The sequence below is a fragment of the Lycorma delicatula genome, chromosome 7 (assembly GCF_047948215.1).
Source record: "Lycorma delicatula isolate Av1 chromosome 7, ASM4794821v1, whole genome shotgun sequence".
Taxonomy (NCBI): Eukaryota; Metazoa; Arthropoda; class Insecta; order Hemiptera; family Fulgoridae; genus Lycorma; species Lycorma delicatula.
In genome coordinates, this window is record NC_134461.1 from 138850105 (window position 1) to 138870198 (window position 20094).

A 20094-nucleotide genomic window follows, 5' to 3' on the forward strand; every position below is an offset into this window, starting at 1 on the left:
GGTCGTACTGAAAATTTTTAGGACAATAATTAAGGGGCAGAATTAGTGATTTCTATGTGTTTTTTACCTTAAAAATAGAATAAAATAGCTACCAAAACAGTATCTGCAATAGGTTTTAAGAAATCTGGGATGAAAATCAATAATTTAGAGTAAAAAACCCGTTATTATGTTTGATCTAGAATAACTTTGTTAAATGCGTAAGAAACATGTAAAACCTTTTAATAAAACTAATAGAGAATGTAATTCTGTACATAATGGTGCAAGATAAGTCAAATAAAACAAAAAAAGTTTAGAAAAAATACAGTAAGTCATACCTACCAGTTTATAACAAATATTCAAAACCAAGCCCACCAGTTTTAAAACCTCCCTTCTGTACTGCTTTTGTAGTTCTTTATAATACTTCAGGGCTATCCTTAAGTTTCTCAGCAGCATCCATAATGCAAACAATTAATTCCTCACGAGAATGTATTTTAGTTTTATATATGATATTTATCATCTGACCCTAGATGCAAAAATCTAAAGGTGTTATAACAAATGTTCTTGGTGCCCAGAAATGTGGACCTCCACGACTGATCCATTTCTCAGTGAAATGATTGATACATTATCCTTTAGGTTTATTTATTTTATCTTTTTTTATTTAATGCAAGTATTTGAATGACTATTTATTTATCTTTGCAGATTTCATCAAGACAGAGAGAGTACAACACTTATAATTTAAGATCTGATCATATGATCATTGGATTCAAGAATTAAGAAGCCAAATCTTCCAATAACATCAATTTAGTTATTTCATATGGCAGTCATAAACTTCAAGATGATAAACTTCATAACTAAATTTTATGATGGCTGTATCATTATATTGATCGATATTACTGTGAAGTCAAGTAACAAACTTTTAAAAATTAAAAGCGTCAAGTACCATAAAACAATAAAAGTAAATGAATTACAGTCAAACTAAAAGAGATTGATGTGAAGTTAAAGCAAAATTAAGTAGGAACAAGTTTACAAGTTATTACAAAAGTAGATTCTATAGAAAGCCAAACGAATAAATTTAAAAAATAGAAATAATAAAGTCAGTAGAGTTAATATATTAGAAGGAACATGGAAGACAAAAGATGCAGTGAATGGTATCAAGTTAGATACATTCAACAGAAACCGGCTAAGGAAGATCGTTTGAAAGATACTGAGGTATAGGAATGACAATAATTAAAGGAAACTGATGTAACCAAAAGTAAGGAAAATTTTAGAGAAAACAAAGGTGAAATGAAATAGCAAAAGTGCATACGATAGCGTTTAGGGTGGAAGAAACATAGCAAATGACTATACAGAGTGTAAAGTTATAGTGGTGGTAGAGAAAATGAACCGATTTTGAAAAATCAAAATTTGATTAAGCATAAAGAGACTTGAACAAGTAGCAAGAACTGAAATGTACAATCACAGCAACTATGTTGTGTATGCAAAAGACATAAGACCTGTGTTGGCTGTGTAAGATGAGTCTGGTGAAGTACCATCAAGAATTTCAATAAAGTGTTTTTTTTTCTATATAAAAGTAAAGAAACTCCTGGTTTCTTGTACAAAGAACAAGAAACCAGGAGCATCAGGATGTATAACAGTTTTAGTGATTAGATGTTGTTAATACCTAATTAATATATAATTCTTATCATCTGTATTTCTGTTATTTTAACTCTTCTATCTGCTTGAATTTTTATACAGCTTCATTCCTGATGACCTAATATAATCGTATGGAAAATCATTAGGAAATTATTTAAATATAAAAATTATTAGTAAATAATTATAAAATGAATACAGAAAATCAATGTTTCAAGTAAAATGAAAAACATAATAATATATGATTTTGAATCGTGTTTTGTTTCATTATTAAATGTATTGTAATATTTTAAATTCTTATTTGGAAATATTGTGGAGAAATTATTCATTAAGATTACAATACTTAGTTTTATATTATGTAAAATTAATTTTTCTTTCGCTCTCGAAAGTAATATTGTTAATTATTATTAAAAGTACAATATTTTTTTATATTTATTTAATTAATTTCTTTTGGATTTTGTTGTATGTTTAATTTATATTAAGAAATATTTTTAAAATATTTTATTACTAAAAACATTTATTAACTTTTATACTCTTTATTTATGTAAATATGTTGTTATTTCTTCTACAAAAGAAAAACTAAAAATATTTTAAGTGTTATTACAAATATTTTGAAGAAAAATTTTCATGTTGCCCAACAAATATATTTTAAGGTACTAAAATATAATTTCTTGTATATCAAAACAAGGGTTTGTTCTTATTTGTATTTATAATCATAAATGTGTAAAGACAATTGTAAATGTTTGATGGTCACTAATGTAGGGCCCCTTCCTGATAAGAATATGTTAAAAAAATATGAGATTTTTCTTTCTTAATTGATTTTATTTCAGAACATAATATAATTGGAAGAACTTAAATTATTTCTGATTGTAACTTTTATTTTTTTTGTATAATGAATATTTTAAAATATTTTTGATGTTCTAACCAAGGTTTTACCATGGTTTCCGTTGGTTGTAAGACAAATGCCAGAAAAATTAATTTTGCTGCTTCCATGGTTTGTGCTTAAATTTTTTTGCGAGTGCATATTATAATTTAATCAGAATAATAAAACAATATTTGTTTTGTTATAACACAAATTTGTTCAAAAATATTTAATAATAATAATGAACATGTTATAAAACCATACAGGTAATTATTTAAGTCTATTTATTCAACTTCACCTTGTATACCTTTATTTATTTACAGTTTCTCTATTTGAGTAGGTACTCAAAATATAATATAGCGCAAATAATTATATTTATCTCCATTGCCTATTACATGTCTAAAAGTAAATGAGGGGCAGAGCTTTCATCATTTCAACACTGTTGTGAGAACACCAAACAACTTTGTTCGACGTTGCCATTCCATGTATAGTACAGTAGCACCACATGAAACATTAATGACTGTGTTGTTTACTTAAAATGTTACCGATAATTATCAATTTTCTAATCTTTTATCAATAATTACTGCTTATAGTAGGAAAACCAGGTTCATATACTATTCCTATAGTTTAACCTTTACAGGCCCTAATGTGTTTTATGCCATAATATTAAAACATTGATTGCGATTAATAAATGCATTTAAACCAAACCCAAATGAAAAAAATATCTTCATTTTGTATGCTATTTTAATTAAAATGAAAATATTACAAAGGTAAATTTAATGTAAGTGAATTTATAATGTAGATGTTTGTCACCAGAAGCATGCTGTATAAATTATGTTTTAAAATATTCACAACATCAATACTTAAATCGCTAGAAAATAAATTTTTTAACAACCCACTAATTTAATTTTGATAACAACTTATAAATAAAAACAACTTCTCCAGCAAAAATTATGAAAATGGATATTACAGCTAATAACTGATTTAGATTGTATATTAACCCAACAATGCATGAATTTTCAAATTTAAAAAATGTGTAATTTTTCAGAAAAATAGTTAAAAAATTAAAAATTGAGTTTTTAAATTATTTAGAAATTTTTTTTATATGGCTGACAAAAAGCTACTTTATGCATTTTGAACCATCTATTAGGTTCTAAATTATTTATATGTTGTTTATACTGTTAAATTTTATTAAAAAAATATTTTCTAATGGTAAATCTTATAAAAAAACTATCATTTTCAACAATGTAATTAAAAATGTGCAATTTTAATAAATTTGAAAAAATAAAAAACAAAATATAAATATAAATGTTAGATATTTTTAAAAGATGAATCTCAAATTATTTTTATTTTTAATTATTTTTTAGTTTTTAACAGATGCCTATAATCAGACTTTAAGAAAAACACTTTTTTAAAAATTAATACTCTATTTTTGATAAGCCACAAGCTATTTTTTTAAAATGATTTATATTGATAATTTTTAACATTATAATACTATCCTTTAGCCAACACAATAATTATTCTCTAAATCACTTTACATTATCTTCACAAATACACAGTCTAATTATGTTCAACAATACGACATTTCATAAAACAATTATTTTTGTTATTGAAACACAAAATAAAGTAAACACTGTGCACAAAGGATTTACAAGAGTAAATCCTTTACAATTTGGAATTTTACATTTTAATTTTTTTATACGTACAGGCCCCATTGTTCATATTTATCCAAACGAACATCAGCTAGAGTATCAGTTGACGATTTTAATTTTTTCTTTGCTGGAACTAGTATGACCTCTAGTCGATGTTGTATTTATACCAATTTTACATAATAATTAAGCTATCTCCAGTCTGAAAGCAAATGATGACAGGGTTTTTTGTTTACTACTGGTACCTGTATTTTCTAAAACTCTTCCTGTATAACAAAATATTTACAACAGTTTTATCGATTGTATGATAGAACAAACTGTAGTACCATTTTCTTGTTCTCTTCACAATTCATCCTCACCCATTTGAACTATTCATTAAGTCCACTCCACCTACGTGTTTATGTGACGATCATGTTTGGACAAGGTACCTATTCATGGGACTTTGTTTTTCTATTATAATGCACAACATTCTTCACAGGTTGGGTTCCAACAAATGATTAAAACATTGTGAAAACATGATTTTAATTTGTTTTTTGATGTTGAAAACGGATATGAACTCAGAATCTTTATATCACCTACAATTTTTGAAAAAAATTTAAATTTTAATTAAAAGATTTATTTTCGTTTTTCAACATATAGTTAGCATTTTAAGCTCCTATATTGTATTTTGTTAGCTCATTTTTTATTGTTTAACTTTGTTAACATAATTTTTAAGCCATAAATAAACAATACTAGACAAAGAATTAAATCATATAATAATCGCATATTATGACATAATATCTAATACTGAAAAGAGAGCCGTCATGGTCAAGATTAAACACGTCTGTGCTGGTCAAAATATGTAGCTGAAAGCACTGTTGTGTTGTTTGTATTAAGCATTGGATTTAAGAATGAATTAATTTTGTTCAGTCTTATTGCTGTCTAAAGTTTGTTAACAATGACTCAAAATTGTGTAAATGATGTGGATGCCTTTTTTTATGTATGTGGTGAGTTTACTGTAAAATTAAATTGAAAAAACATTACACCTTTAATTAAAAAAGCATATCATTTGTATTTTCAGTGTAAATTTTGATAGTAGTACAACTGAGGAAAAAATCATTGTAAGATTGTTTGGCGGGCAGTATCATCAGTCCTGAATGTTTTCCTTTCCTTTTTATTTTCAATATTACGATGCTTACTGTTCTTTTCTATAGATATAAACAAGTTTGTTATGTTGCTGGCATGGTTACCCAGCTGTTTATCTTTAGCATGTATGTTTCAAAATAAAAAATAAAAATTAATAGTTCTTCGTTTGTCCCCTTCCAAAAGTTTGCAAGTTTTTCACCTGGAGATAACTGAAAACAGCAAGACTTAACCAAACTTAACCGACGCTCAATTCGTTCGCTAACCTTACCGATTAACAGTAATGTTTTGAATATTTAAATAATAAATTGCGGTGCTGTGGTGACTGGGATCCCGCCACTACAGCAGCTGGTGGCAGCTCGTGCACAAATTTATCAGGGTGTGTCTAGTAACAATGCCAACACAACTGTTTACAGGGATTGGAAAGCCAGGTGGGATTTGTCCACGAAAGGGCGGTGGACGCATCGTTTTATTGCGCATATTGAGCAGTGTGCTGAACTGGAATTCTGGGAAGCGAGAAACTTATTGGGAAGCGAGTGGGTGAGGGACAGCTCCGTACGGGACTGCCGTTCGCCCGTTGACGGCGGTGATGAAGTGCGGGGACTCTCGAAAGCTAAAAGACTCTAAGCAATAATTACAAAAAAACTGTTCCCTGAGCTTAAAGACTGAGTCCCGGCGGGGTCGTCCCCATTAGAGGCGAAGCACAGAGAACCGACTTCCGGTTGCTGGGTGATGGAGGCTGGGAACGGCATAGCCGAGTCTGGCGACTTTATCTTTTTCGATATTTCCGTTTTACTTTGCTTTGATCAAAAGTTTCTTTTTACAACTATATCACCTCCAGGAACTTAAGACTAGCTCCTTTGGGATTATCAGAAGACAAGAGTAAATGCTACACACCCTTGGACATAAGATGATTTGAAATAACATTATGCGCAAAATCAATGGTATTGACAAGGCAATGCTCCATTGAACAACAGGAATGTTTCTCCTATGACTTACAGTCACAGCAGGAACATTGGAACCAGAGTTATGAATTGAGATGGATGGACATTTTCAACAGATGTAATAAAAATAAAGTAATCTCCAAAAGATACGTTACATTTGAAAACCAATTAAGCATTTATTGCACCATTATTGTTAAAATAACCACAATAGTAAAAGACAATCATGAGTTTTATATGAATCACCTAGTATAACAGTGTGTTGGTGATGGGAAGTCTATGATTAAAAGAACACATAGAATGACAAACAAATCTAATAAGTAACAACAGCTAACCACCCAATTACAGTTACTTATGAAAGATAAATTATGTAGTGTATGAAAAATGCCATTGTTCACTGGGATTCAAAAACCCATAACATTCAGAATGAAAGGCAGATGCTATTACTCCACTATATTGTTTATGAATTAATTAGAAAGTTTTCATTAATAAATGCTTTAACCACTGCTATCCTGTTGATTATTTTTTACATTTTTTTAAAAGTAATTTTCCTGAAGATAATCCAAAATGCAGTTTTTTATACCTAACTTTCCAAAATCTATTTTGTTAAATCCTTTAAATGACAAGTTATATTTCCTATTTATTTTATTATCTTTGTTTGTTGAAATAGGTAGATTAATGATGTACAATTTATCTATGTACTTACGTATATTTAGAAAATAAATTTTGTCATTATTATTTTTATTCTTATAACCGATTTTGGTGATGTTTTATAAAATATAACTGTATGTACGGTCTGACGTTCAACTGTCTGCCTTTCTCATGGTAAAATAAGTGCTAAACTTCCGCACCATGCCAACATCCTTTTTATAGAGTATTTATTTTCATATTTATCATTAAAAAGAAGTAAAAATCATTCTCTCTGATTAATATAGTAATAATGAAGCTTAAAAAAAAACTACAGTACGATTAAGTATAATATACTTATTTTATTTTAAATATAATAATTACATTGTATATTATGTACAATAATAAAATGGTAATTGCAATATATAACTGATCGCCAGTACTTAACATTTAAATAAATATACATCCTAATAATTATATAATGATAATTTAACTTATCGATACACAAATTCCATATTCAAAATTTTTTCTTTTAATTTTTATAATTACTGTGATATATATATGTATATACATATATATATATTTTAATTTCTATTTACAAAAATAACTTTAACTAATTTACTATCTATGTACACATTTAATGATCCATTAAGTGATTGCAATTTTACCTTAGTTATTATTAGATTTCTTAATTACTCCAATAACAAAGAAAATTTTTACTTACATTAAAGTATTTTACATTTATTTATTTACATATGAAATTATATTATTGATAACATGATAACAGTTAAAAAAAAAACATACATATTTTTTCAAAATTAGTAACTCCAATAACTTAAGAAAACAACAATTAAGTATTTTTACAAATTGTATGTAAGTAATCATCAATATATCTCATAATTAATCATTTATGTTTTGTGATTTTAAAATCACAAAAAACCGGTAAAAAATTATGCTGGTATTGGTATCACATTTATTATTTTTTGAAATAAAAAATAAGTATAAAAATTTAAGGAAAATTAATTTCATTTGAGTTTATATAGTAAAAAGATTGTATTACTTTTATAAGGACAAAATGATCATCATTGTTTTTAGTTATAGTTAAAACTTGCAAAGTTGTGATTTTTTTTCATTGATATATATTATTTTATATCCAATGGTTGTTTTACTAATAATTTAAGTAAGATACAAATTACTAAATCAAGCTTTAAAAACACAAACTATATCTAGAAACTCCTTTCAAGAAGTGTACAATTTATTGAATGTGTCAGGAAAGGATAGCGAAAATTTATTTGAGGGGTGCAGTCCCTCCTAACTGAAAACAAGTTGTTCCACTTTCCCATACAGGATGTATTCCACAAAAAGATTAATATAACAGCAATCAACATAACATTAAATTTTTTTTACATAAATCCTATTTTAAAATAATAAAATTGGGCTCCAACAACCCATCTTATCCAGAACAACGGGTTCACTATTAGTTTTGTTTTGCTTTTTCTGTTTACTTTTATATATTTTTGTTTCCTTAAAAAATCCTTCACTTAGAAATTTAAATTTTGTTATTTACTTTTGTCTTCTATTAACAAATTGAAAGCTAATCTGAGTAACTGTATTTGATGTTTACTTTTCTTCTCTATTGTTTGATTTTTTATTAACCTTATTTTATTTCCCACTGTCCTTTTAATAGTTTTGCTATTTTATCTTGTAATTTTGCGGCCACTTTAGTTTTATAATCACAAACAGTAACTTTGAGAGTTACTGATTACATTTATTATTATTAATTATATTTTAGCTGTAGCATGAAAAAAGTTGATTGAAAAATCGTAACCGATGCTACGCAATATATCACTTGAAAATAAGAAAAAAATGTGTTACTTTGTTAAATATACTTAATTCTAAAGAAAAAATTGTAAATTAAGAAACACCTTACACAAATGCTTACAGACATCTAAAAACTGTAATAAAATTGTTAAAATAGGTTAATAATTTTATAAACCATTCTCACTAAATTATAATTTTACATTTAATTTTTGGTAATCATTAAAAATATTCACATTCAATGATTCTTTTTTTGGAAGAGAGGCAATTATCCTGCAACTTTTCCCAGATCTAACAATGAAAGTAAAATGCATTTAAAAATTTTGCAACTTGTTCAGTCCAACAATCATCTAGTCTAAAATAAAAATAAACTCACTCCAAACATAATTTATATCACAATTAGAAAATTTGGTAAAACTTACATTTAGCTAAAAAAATTTCAGTTTTCTTGGAAAACTTTTGTTTTTTGTAAATTAGAAAATACTTCACAGTTTAACTTCAGTTTACTTCACTGGACAACTTAATCTAAAAGATTTAGTCATTTATTTCAGGGAAACAGAGAGTGAATGGTGGTAACCAGCATAAATGTAATGTAAAACATTATAATAAATATAAAAGTGAAAATAAGCAAAATATGTTTACTCAATTTTATTACACAAAATAACAAATGATGTTCATTTACTTAATACAAACAATTAAGCCTTCAGTCAAAAATTCTCAAAGTATTATGACAGTTAGCCAAGTTTAGTATGGCAATATTAGTACATGGAGATGTTTATTAGATAAGATATAGTACAGTGTAATATAGTAAAATAAACCTTGATAACTTGTCAACCTACATTGCTGTTTTTTCTCTTTCCAATGAATGATTTTTATGTGAAATAAACAGATGTCTACAATTAACTTTTTAACATGTTAAGTTCCACAGGTATTTTCATACACTGTAACTACAGACAAGAATTTCCATGACATATTTAGCTCATTTTTAGGTAATTTTTTAAAAAGAGAAATGGGGGTTTTAAATTCCACACTTTCTTTTCTGAATATTTTAACCCCCCCAGGAGTAATCGGGTAGTATAAATCTATATAAATTTAATTGAATAATATTTCCAAATTGGCTAACCCTTCTTATCACATATGATTAACAATATTTTCTTGTTTCCTACTTTTAGGTTATGGTTTTGTTTGTGCTGTTGTACGTTACTGTATTTCTGTGCCTCTTTTTAGTTAATTTCAGTACCTTAATTTTTAATTAAGAATCTGATGTGGACACTACATGACTTCCTTGTATACCTATTACATTACATATACAGATTTTTGCTGCACTTCACTTAACCTTATTTCATTTGAAAGGGAGATTGTGTTGGACCACATATCTTGTGGTGTCTTTACCAGCATTTTATATTAGTTTACATATTAATTTTGTTTCACGTCACTCAATTAGTTATCTGGTGTAAGTGAGAACATGTCGGATCTGTAGGCATGTATGCATAAATTCAAATCTGACTTCATATACATATTTTTTTTTTAATCTAAATATATTGGTTTATTAATAATTATTAAACTCTGTAAAAATTGTAGAATTAAAATGATCAGTACACAAAATTTTATTTCAGTAATAACTACTGATTTTTTTCATTTTTTTTTTTAATGTTATTATTGAATTATTATTGTAAAACTTTTTTACAATCTGAGGTTAATAATTATTAATAAATCAATATATTTAAATAAAAAAAATTAAGTTAAAAAATATATGTATATGAAGTCCGATTCAAACTAATGTGCCTTACCCTTGTAAGATCAAAATATTTCCTTACAGTTAGTTTCAAGCCGAAGCTAGCCAAAATGAATTCAGGGATGGTCAAAATGGATGTTTCCTTTGAAATGTTACATGGGCCATTAGATTTCATTTGGGATCTCATAATTTTAGATTTTAACTGTGCCGAATGATTTTAATTACAATAAATAATAATCAAAAAAAATTATAAAAATGTGGCATGACCTGGTAAACACTAACACAGTTCTGTAATGTGGCCAGTTAAGGAACCTGGGTGAGATCCCAAATGGGTTCTCATGGCAGTGAAGGCATTAATATGCAAGATAATAGATAACTGACTGTAAATAAGCATTAAACTTTTTAACTCATCTAGGGATAATTATATTAATGATTCTGTAAATATGTTTTTTATACATTTAGTATAGGATTCATAAAATACTCCAATCTATATGTATACACTACACAAAATACAGTATCTTTTTGAACAAATAAATTTTTTTCAGGAGACTAGGTATCCTAAAGCAGGTGTTATAAATAAATTGTAACACTGAGAAATAAGGGTAAGCAATTCAGTTATCTGTATCCATACAAGATGACAGTCAAAATTTTTGACAAATATCAGTCCAATAAAAGTTTTTAATTTACAATCATGGTAGTTATTAAACACGAGATAATATGAGATTAACTCTAAATAGCTTAGAATAGTTCTTATTTTGTACATTATTTTATTTTTAAATTTAATAAAAATTTCTTTGGTTTCCATGAGATCATGTACGCTTGCATAGAATTTGGTCCTGCACATTTTTAGCGCCAAATCATTTATTCACAATCATTAAGAATATGACTGAATGCCAATTGAAAAGTTGGGATTGTTTTTATGAAACTTAATAGTTTTTTACTATAAATTATTGAGGTGTTAATTTCATTTGGCTCAACCATGGGGCATCTGTTGTGTTCATTTTCTGTAATAAAATTCACAGTACACATTACATTGTAGATAAACTGGAGCTATTATCACTGTTATATCTGCTATATCACTTTGTTACTACTGAAAGGTAAATGAATTTACCTGAACAGAGTTTAATATCTTTCAGTTTTAGTTTTATATAACAATTTTTTGTTTGACTAATATGAAAAAAAAAAACTTATGTGCAGTAAATTTTCTATTACGTACAACAAATCCTTTAAAAAAATTTAATAAAAACAAGCAAATATTTTTTCCCAAATTTAGCAAGTTCTAATGACTTGTCATTTAAGTCTTGTTGTTTATATTCCTATAAAAAAAAGATTCATATAATGGAGTAGTGACTAATGTTATAATTACAATTTGCACCATTCTCATATCATTAGTTTAAATTTCTAAAATATTTCAGCAAGTTTATTAAAATATCTCTGAAATTTCTGTATTACATCTATATACAATCAATTTGAGACACGGTGTGTGTCACTCCAGCTAGGTAATGAATGTTCCAGTCCAGATTCAAGGAAGGAATTGTAAATTATTTGCCTATATTCATTCATTTCTCTTGTTAAATTTTTGTAATACTAAATTTTTTCTAAAATGTTTTTGTATTTGTCATTGAGTAGATAGTATATTGAAAAATTATTCCTTACTTTTATAGTACAGTAGATGGTATTCTATAGTGTATCTGTAATCTGGCTTGTCTCATCCAATACAGAAAATCCTGGAAATGTTATTTGGCATTTGTGAAGCGTTTAACAATGTAAATTGTAAGCAATCTGTCACAATTCAACATGTTTCGTTTAAGTAATGTCTATCTGCTTTACGTTTTAAATTAGTCCTAAATGGTGCAGCAGGTTCTATAATGCGAAGGCACAAACATTTTTACTGTTAAAGCAAGGTAAAAGAATCTATTCTGGGGAACAAGTTTTTATACTTTAGTTTTCTATACAGCATTTCAACTAAAAACTATCTTTTGTTGATAAATAAAAATTATTTTTAAGGAATACATATATATTACATAGGAATACATTTTGTTTATAGTTTTTATATAATATTTATCAAAAACTTTCTTTTTAGTTTTTTTATGTTATATTAACAAAGTATCCCACCCAAGATTATTTTAGGATTTTTATGGAAAAAACGTTTTATGTAAAGTCAATTAAAATATCTGGTTATAAAAAAAAACTGGCAAATCACACTGAGCAAACCTATCCCCAACTTTCAATGGACAAAAAATTTGACTTTCAATTAATAGTTACAGTTACTGAGCTACTTATTCAACTAGGAATGCTTTTTGAGTGGTCTTAATTTTGCTTATGATACTAAAATATAAAACTGCAAAAACTGAATGTATTTATCTTTATTTACATAAATAAGGATTAAGTATTTACAGAAATAGGAATAATTATAACTCGCATTAGTATAACTCACTCAGCTTAGTAACATGGACATTTTATGAGCTTTAAAAAAATTCATTATTTTTTATAACAAGTCTGGTTGAGCAGAACAAACTTTTTTTAAATTAATTAAACCAACGTTTGTGCATTGATTAAAACAATGCTTTAAACGATATTAAATGTAAGTAACTTCTAGGTAAGCCGTTTCTTTTTTCACTGATGTATAAATGAAAAAAAATCAAGAAGGTATGACTTAATTCGTTTTTAATAAATATTTTTATTTAAAGTACTAAATGAGACTCTTGCGATAATTATTAACTATTTTTCAAGATATTAAAAAAATACCTTACAATTTACAGAGTGAAAAAAATGGTTTTATAATTCACAAAATATAAATTGGAAACTATATAGAAGCAATAGTTTTTATACTGACAATACTATAAAAAAGTTACAGAAGTAATTCTCACTGCCGACAATAATGGATTTTTAACATAGGAAATAGCTTCTGAAAAAGCTAATGACTACATGTGATATGTTGTGTATATAAGTTTTATGCAACACCGATAGATTACTTTCATTGTATCAATGTATTCATATGAAATTGAAATTGATGAATTATAAATTAGGGATGAAAAACAAAAATGAAATTCCATTAAAAAAAGAATAGAATATTTAACATGAATGTAATTATACATTTTCATACAATGATAAGATAGTATTAAATGATCAATCTACAAAATAAAAACAATTTGTAACATGCAACTTTATTGATAACAGTCAATAAAATAGTACTAAAACTGTAAATCAAGATATTTGAAAATTTGTGTCCGAGGAATACGTTAGAATTTCAAAACTAGATTCAAAATACATAACCAAATTTCTTTAAGTCATTTGGAAGTTACAAATACTTGTTTTGAATAATTAAGTTGTTTTACTCAACAGGGTTGAGAGAGAGATAAGAGGGGAATTGTTTATAATGAAGTAGGAAACATAATCTACAAATTAAATATTAATCTACTGGAACTTTTCCAATATAAAAATAGCAAATAAAACCTTCATCCATCTTTATGACTTTAAAGGCTGACCTTGTGTAAAAAGGGAAAGATAAACAGTGATTTTAAAAACACTGAATATTAATTGTACACTCTTGTGGTACTAGGAATAAATGAACAAATAAAGTATATGTATCAGGTATAGCATCAAACAAAAGTAAAGAGATCGTATTAATTCCCTTATAAGTCCAATATTTATTGTTTCAGAAAAACAACAAATGTTTTGCTCATCAGATCAGATTACTGGTCCATTGATTAACCAGTACCTGATATTTTGGATGTTAACAAAAATCTAATTTATTTATTTTTTTCTTTAACTGATAATTGTACTTCTTCATCCCAAATCATTAGATAAGATGCTGGATGGATTTGCCTGAGGTTTGTATGTTAAACGCTTTAGCATAAAAATATCGTGTGTTAAATTTTGACAATGATTTTGTGTTTCATGTTTCTTTCATTATATTGAAGATTTTCATCCACGTAGATATTTATATATATTAATAATTTTCATAAAAATAAAATACTCATATTAAATTAACAGTTTTTAACTAGTAAAATGTTGTATTATTTTACAAAGCAAAGTAAATGACAAGTAAGGAGAAAACCTATAGGCGACTCCTTTTTGCTCTAAAAGAAAAAAGGTTCTTGAAGAAATGATCTAATCCAATAAATCCGATAATTTTAATTCATGGCATCGATAATGGCAGAGAATGATAATACAATTTAATTTTTATCTATTGATGGACAATACTTTTTTTGTAGATCCTCATCTATCTGGACTTTCTGCTAACCTAACTGTTACTAATTAGTAGTTGGCATGTCCTAGAATTGATCGATATAATAGCAAGAGTGTTGAAAATGACCTATATTGTCTGACCCTAAAGAGTAGAAATTCAGAACTCATTAACTTCAACCAAAATAGTTACATCAGAATAATTACCTACTAAGCACCACCATATGGGGAATCAAACTGTGAATGTTTTAACTATTATTATTCATTGTTGTTTTTACATTTTTTTTTTTTACCAGAGTGCTAAATCAAAAATATGTAAAGAAGAAAGAAAAACCATAGGCCTGGCTTATACAGCCGTTATAAAGATTTTTTAATTGTAATTATGAATAAAGGCTTTCATTTGGTCACAGAAACTTTCATGCTGATATCTTTAGTGAATTTTCTGTATCTTATCAAAATAAAACAGCATGAAATAGAATTACAATTAGACAGGGATTGTAGTTGATTGTAATTACAACTACAACATTTGTGCTTTTTTTACCGAAGCAAATGATTTTAAACATAGAATAATTAAATATTAAAAAAGTAATTACAAAATAAAGCCTAAGATAATTAAAAATGGTAATTAATTTATGGAAGGTTCAATGCAAACTGATTAGATGCTTAAAGGCTATCTTGAAAGGTGTACAGTGGTACAGCATGGTGTGCCTCTTTCATTGTATATGAATGCTGCATTCTTCAAACTTTGAAAACTTTCAATAAGTTTTAAGGAATATTTAAAATTTTTATTAAAATTTTGCAATGTAATGCATGAATTGCATTGCATGTACTGCTTGCAATGTTGTACACAAGATTTACAACAGAAGTTATAAAAGGATGCGCCTACTAAACAGAAAATTTTGAAAGCAGAACACAAATGAAGATCCATCCCTGCACAGGATAAAGTTGTAAAAATAAATATATTAATTAAAAAGTAAATAAGTTACATACATGCATAACCAGTATGTAAGGAGAGAGTGTAAAGAGCTCCCTGAAAAAATAAAATGAAAATAAATTATAACTCTCAACTAATTACAAGCAATTGAAATTTTTTCAATTTCTGCCAAAAACAGTGCCAAGCCTATGAGCTAATTTAACTCTACGACTGCATAATGCACACAAGTAAGTAGTATGTAACAAACATTTATGCAGCAATTATCTAGATCACATGAGAAATCTGTAGTTACTTCATGGTCTGATGACTTCCAAGGAAAATATATACTGAATAGAATTAGAAATAAATAATACTTAATAAATCAAGAATAAAAAAAAATATAATTATTTACTATTGCAAGAGTGGAAAAAAATTATCAATAACATATTATAAACCATTGGCTGGGGATCAATCCATCGTTTCTATAATCAAGAACATAATTGATGATTGGCAATTCAGCTTTACAGAACACACAGTTATTCCCATATTCCCAAAGAAATTTTGGAGAAATTTTCTGGTAAAATGTAAGAAACACTGTACTGTTTGCAATAAGATAAGTCTTTACTATTAGAAACGAGTAATATTACATATTAGTTTGTAGAAAATAAAAGTAAGGACTGTATTTGATACATTTTACAAATAATTTTTGTTAAAATTCTGAATAAATGTTTAAAAAAGTTTTTTAAGTTTGTTTCTTAAATGCAACAAGCATAAAGCAGTTTTAGTTGGCCAGGTCAACATTATTTTTGTTTAAGGTGAGTGTTATTAGAATTAATTAATTTTAACAAATACGTATGGCACTATAAACCTTAATAATTATTATTTTATTTTTATAAATAACAAAACAAGTTTATTGGGTATACTCTAAAGTTGTCTTTACAGTCACATCAATATTTTTCAAAATAAATTTAATACAAAATATAAGAAAAAAATGAAATTTTTTGTAGACAAGAACAGATTATATATATATATATATATATATATATGAACAATAGTTTTTTCCAAGAATCAAACGGTAGACATTTTTTAAAGTAATATTTTTTTATTATTAAAGAATTCAGAAAAACCTCTTTGTCCTAAAATCTAAAACTGGCTCTTGGAAGGATTAATTAAATTAATTATCTTTTATGATTAAAAGAATAATTTTAAATATTACTACTATCTAAAAATGAGGATAAATCCCTTAAATTTTATCACATTATAACAATTGTACAAATTATACTAAAAAGTAATAAAAATTAGGCACACATTTTATTTTACAATGGAAAAAACATTTTTTTTCAAAAAATCACAAACCATGACTAATAAATTTTATGATTCTAAACAATAAATCATAAAAGTATATCAAAAAATGTCAGAATAATCACAATTTAACTTAAAACTAAAAAGAAATTTCAGTCATTTTTCAAAGATTTACTTTTTTTATACATAATAACTTTCATAGAATGACAAAGAAAAAACTTTTTCAAGTTTTAACTTTTACTATTATGTATCATACAGTCATTACATTAAAACTAATTATTGTATAGTTTTAAAACACATTGTATAAAATAATGGCATACATACATACATACAAGTAATTTAGGGTAAATCATATTTTAATTTTTAAATGCTACATGATGGCCTATTTTAATCAATGCACCCATTTTTAATTTAAAAAATAAATAAATATAACAGTATAACAAACGTAGAAGTTTTTTTTTTAAACAAGACAATACTACTTGTTGAAAATCCTCACTATGTCAACCAATTAGATAATATATAGTCATTAAGAATATATTTATTTAATATAAAATGTTTTTAATGAAACTTCACTCACTCCCATTAGTACCAAACAAATTAAAGAAGCAAAAAAAATCAGTAACAAAATAAAAAGTTAAAATTTTAAGATTTTAATTAATTTTGTAATAATATAATTTAAAAAAAATTTTAATACAGTATTAACATCAGACTATCTGTGGTATACACCATCCTTACAGAGGATAATAGCAAGTATACAGCATTTACAAGCTCTTCATTAATAAAAAAAGAAGAAAAAGAAAAAAAATTTAATTTTATTAAGTGATTTCAAATAAGTTACCAATATGCTAATTTTAAAATTAAATAAAAAAATCACTTTATCACACATCAAATGAAAACAATTAAAGTCTTATTTTTTTAATCTAAAGCTAAACAAAAACATTAAAAACAGGGACTATAACTTTATGGCACATGTTTTTAGTCAAATAATAAACAATTCATGGTAAAAAATAATTTATTTAAATTTAAAACACATTTTTATGTTTTCCAAAGAAAATGACTAAAAAATGACCTGAAAATTAAAAAAAAGATGCTTTAAAATCATTTTAGCAACAGAAAAGGTTGATGGTGCAAACGTGTGAAAAAATAAAACCTTACTGATTTTTAGGCAGTTATTTTTATATCAAAGTTTCTCATTAGAACTTTTATCAAGTTTTTGTGATTCCTTTGTATTAACATTTTCTGAATACTATATACTATCAATCCTTGTCAGTGCTAACTAAACATACTGCATATTATAACCATTACTTTTGCAAAAATAAACTAAAGGTTTAAACTAAAAATATAAAATACCAATGATTATACAAATAGTAACATAATTATGGCATTAATCACTTTCTACTATGGACATGTTACCACATAAAAAAATTATTTTTAACAAACCATAGATGTTTGGCTGCAAAATACACTACTCAAATTTCAATACTGTTGACAATGATTCTATCAATCCCTTTCAAACAAACATTGAATTATTAAAAATAAAATGGAAAATCATTTTTTCCTATATAAATAGCTGTTTCAAACATCAGAAATTTTATTCTGTGTTCAACACAGAAAAAAATATAACAATAAACTTAATATTATTTTGTGCTATTAAAATAGATGGCTTTTCGAGTCACAATCTCTTTTGTTTCTAAGATACATAATGAAAAATATGACTGCAAAAATAAATTGGAAATATAACTCAATTTATAGTAAGTCAAAAATAACTCAATTCAATAATATAATTGTGAAGTACAAGCTATTATAAAACATTTGACACTATTATATATATGCAAATATTTTAATTTTTCAAATATTTTTTGACAAAAAAAACTTAAATTACAAATAATTTAAGGAAAGTTATTTTACAGAGTTAAACTAGGGATATCAATAAAAAATTTAAGTGTAAAAATTTAATTTTGTCTTTGTATCAAGGCATTGCCCATCTAATTTTTTTTATTAGAAGTGAACAGGTTATTAGAAAAACAATTTTCATCTTAAAATGGAAAAATTACATCTTAAAATTGGTAATTATAAAAGTAAGAACAGAAATTTTTATTAATAAATTAAATAGTAATAAAAAAGATATGCCTTTGCACTAAGAAAGATTGCACTAGTAAGCAATATGATTTTACATGGCAATAAAATTAATCTCATTAATTAGAGAAATTTAACTAAAATTGCCTTGTCTTGCAGTTAAACAAGAAAACACTACCAATGATCTAATTTCAATAAATTTTTTTTGTGCTCCTAATTCATAGATATATCATACTAAAAATCTTAATTTTTCAGGTAATGAAAACAATCTACACAGTTTTCTAAACAACCCAAATTATTCAAAATGAATTTTTTTTTCTTAATTATTAATTTCCTTATTACACAAAACACATTTGTAATAAAAAAATTCTAGTCTTTGATATTTAAGTTTCTACTTGCTATTTATCAAGAAAATTAATAATGGATAAGATTTGATCAGAGAAAAAAGGCAACAATTCTGACTTACTATACACCAATCTTGACTTAGTAGACAAGATTACATCATGGTCCATTTCTGTTTAATTTATTTTAATGGTCCTCAGATTTCCTTCAAAATTTAATTACTGCTCCCATATATATTTAAATTAGCAGTGCATCATTTCAAAAAAAAATCTCTATAACTAATAATTTCAAAAATTAATTTATTAAAAAATATATATACATTGCTATTTATGGGGGTGGGCTGAGAAGTTTCAGGCCTGACATATAGATGGCGCCGCAGGTTTAATTTCTTACTGGTATTCTATAGTATACTATCCTTCACTAGCTTATTCCTTCAAACTTATTGCAACGTTTGAGCAATCAAGTATAAAAAGAAAACGACCCAATCTAGCAAAAAAAATCTTGTTTCATATGACAATGCACCAGAACATTCATCAATTGACACAATAGCTAAAATCAACCGACAAGTTGTAATTGCTTTCCCAAGCGCCTTATTCACTAGATTTATCACCTATTTCCTAACCTCAGAAAAATGGCTTAGTGGATGATTTGAGAGTAATGAGTCACTGATAGTGTAAATGTATATTTTGAAAACTAGATGAATCTCATTATAAAGTTGGTGGTATAACTCATTACAGCACTATTATGAGAAGTATATTAGTCTTTGTGGAGATTATATTGAAAAAATAAAAGCAAAAAAAAAACAAAAACCTGTTTTTTTCTTTTTCAGGTCAGAGATTATTCAGCCCATCCTCCTAAGTCAACTAAATTTAATGATTCTGTAATGTTTTTCTAAACTATAAAATTTCATT

At 26.1% G+C, this 20094-nt stretch overlaps 1 protein-coding gene across 3 annotated transcripts in view; it reads right to left on the bottom strand.

Moving 5' to 3' along the window:
* LOC142327363 (uncharacterized) overlaps positions 1–20094 on the bottom strand; it is a 159800-nt gene that overhangs the window by 62489 nt on the left and 77217 nt on the right. The window lies entirely within an intron of this gene.